This window comes from Nannospalax galili, unplaced genomic scaffold (assembly GCF_000622305.1).
Source record: "Nannospalax galili isolate Female #2095 unplaced genomic scaffold, S.galili_v1.0 scaffold1453, whole genome shotgun sequence".
NCBI classification, from domain to species: Eukaryota; Metazoa; Chordata; class Mammalia; order Rodentia; family Spalacidae; genus Nannospalax; species Nannospalax galili.
The window spans coordinates 254,432-257,322 of record NW_008332666.1 but is presented as its reverse complement, the minus strand read 5'-3'; positions in this window follow the sequence as shown (position 1 = coordinate 257,322).

Below are 2,891 nucleotides of genomic sequence, written 5' to 3'. Positions count from 1 at the left end.
TAAATATTTGTTATGATTATAAACTGAAACCCAATATCCTCTCCTAGCCTCAAGCACATCTCTCTCAAACATACCAATAATGATCAAATACAGTTACACAAAATACGTTGCTATTGCATTCCGATATGGTTTAGGATACAGTTAATATAATGTGTGCCTACATATGTTTTTTAAGTAATAATGTGTTTTTCGCACTGCTTCTGTGTGAATGTGCACATACTTGTGGGGTTGTGCTAAACATGTCATATTTCATTAATTAGTTTCTTCCAGGTATTCTAGTTTTCACATTAAATTAGAATTGTAAAAATATTTTAGAAAATCATGTAGGTAGGCTAATTTTCTAGAAATAACAATAGTTTAATTTAATTCAAAATGGAAAGATGACTTGGATAGACATTTCCCATCACAGGAAATATATGAGGAAAAAAAATTGTGGACTGACAGGAGGTTGAGATATCATATCTGGGCCAGGTGAGGTCATGCAGGCCTTTAATTCCAGTACTCAGGAGGCGGAGGTGGAGGATTTCTATGAGATTGAGGCAAGCCTGGTCTACATAATAAGCTCTAGGCTAGCTGGGGTTACAGGGCAACCTTGTCTCAAAAAGACCAAAATAAAAAGTATTTCATATCTGCTCATTCAGAATTGTTACTAACAAAGAACAAAAGTAGACAAATGTTTGTGATGATATAGAGGAAAAAAAAAACAAAACAGAAATTCCATATGCAGATGGTAGAAAAGTAACAAAGTAAGGATTATGGAACACAGTATGGAGATTCCTCAAAAGGCTAAACACAGCTCCATCACAGATTCAATAATCTCCCTTCTGGGAATATACCCAAATGAAATTAAATCAGCATTTCAAAGAGAAACTTGCACTCCAGGCTTAATGCTGCTCTGTTCATCATAGCTAAGATGTGGAATCAGCCTACATGTCTTAGAACAGATGAATACATAAATGCAACATGTGCAGATGAGAACATGGCAACGCAGCTCCTGGGATCAGTGGACTGTGAATGATTCAGGCTGGAAGGGTGGGAGGAAGAGAGGATGAAAGGCAAGGGAGGGTTTGTGAGAAGGGACTGTGAAACAGATATTCAGAAAGATGGGCAGAATGCAGTCCTGTGGTGATAAGGACCAGGTTTCTTTACCTTGCAAACCATTTGTTCCATTATGAAGCCCAAAAGGCAAAAGACTCAGTGATGCACATTTTCTCTCTAATATTTTTCAAGTTTTTCTTCACTGCTTTTACTTAAATTTAATACCAGATGATTCCAATAGTCCGTGGTATACTCTTTCCTCACTTCCTCCTCCAAACTCCTCTACCTTTACTCCAAATTTTTTTGGACTTCATTGGTGATTTTTAAGCAAAATTCCTTCCCTTGACAAATCCTTCCATTGAGTAGTTGATTTTTCTGTCATAAAGACTCTCATTCCCTTCCGTGTCCCAAGCACGTTAGACTCCAAAACTGATAATTCTTTATTTTCTGCTTGTATTTTTATGTTAAGTTTTTCTTCATGAATAATATATTCATTTTTAAATGACTGACTCTGAACTTGACATCTTATATAATTTAGGAAATATCATTTGAACATTCATATGGAAAGATGGAGGCCAACAGTGAAAAGTCACTGTGCAGGACGAATACATACACAGAACATATTTGTTTGAGGCTATTTTTATCAGTTCAGAAACCAGGAGTTGATAGGTAAGAGGAGACGTTTGTGGGAGGAGACAGAACTGGAAGGGTAGGAGGGAAGGAAGAGAGGAAGATGGGGATAAAGGGAAAAGGGAGAGGTGGGAGGGAAGAGAAGGAAGAGAAGGAGGAAGGAAGGAAGGAGGGAGGGAGGGGGGAAGGAAGGAAGGAAGGAAGGACATTGCACGACATGAGTGCACTTACACACATGCAGGCAATAAACTCATACACATAAAATAAAAATAAATAAATAAAATATTAAAAAAAAATAAGGGTCTGGAGAGTTGGCTCAGAGAGGGCGTGGGGAGAAGGAGGGGGGAAGAAAGGAAAGAAAAAGTAGAAAGCAGGGGGGAACCAGAACCTTCTGCTTTTTTTTTCAACCTTTTATGGAGCTTACTTGCCCTTATTAATGGTCAATGTTCTCTTCACGACCTCTAAGTACTTCTTTTGGGTACAAAAGGTCTCATATGTCAAACAAGCCCAATTCCTTTCCCATCAACATTTCCTTTCAGATCTCAAAGTGTAGGGGTAGGAGGTGAAGGGTCTCCTTCCTCTTTTTCTTAATTTCTCACCTTGGATTTCAGGTGTAACAATCCCTTAAGAATAAGAGATAATCTGTAACACTTCTAATATCAAGACGTTAGAGTCATGCACAGTAGCTCCATCGTCACTCTGCTTCTTGTTTCCCAGTCTGTAAATACATGAAGGCTTCCACACATTGCAGTAAGGGACAGAGGCTGGAATTAATTTCTCAGGTCAAAGTGAGTTATGATGTTAGGATTTTCTATCTCTTGTTTTCTCCACCTGTGATTATTTGGTGGAATCATTGTCTCCCAGTTCATGTGATTTGAGAGTACACTTGACTGGGAAGCTGACCAGGACGTAACTATCTGATCTTGATTCTGGACTAAAATCAGGTTTTTGTGAGCCTAAACTCTACCTTCTAGCTCAAAGCCACTCCCCAGAGAAAATACTAGCTGAATGAGAAACAGTGCTTCAAAGAACTCTAGTCACCAAAAAGGCAGTCAACACAAGGGAGGTAACACCAAGAAACATGGAGCCCAGAGGTACGGTGTGAAGGTGTGACTTCATTCTGCAGACAATTACTACCAGTGTCTGAGAAATTAAGTACCTATTATTATTAAATGTCCTTATTAATAATACATGATTGATATATGCTCTAAAATAATGTACGG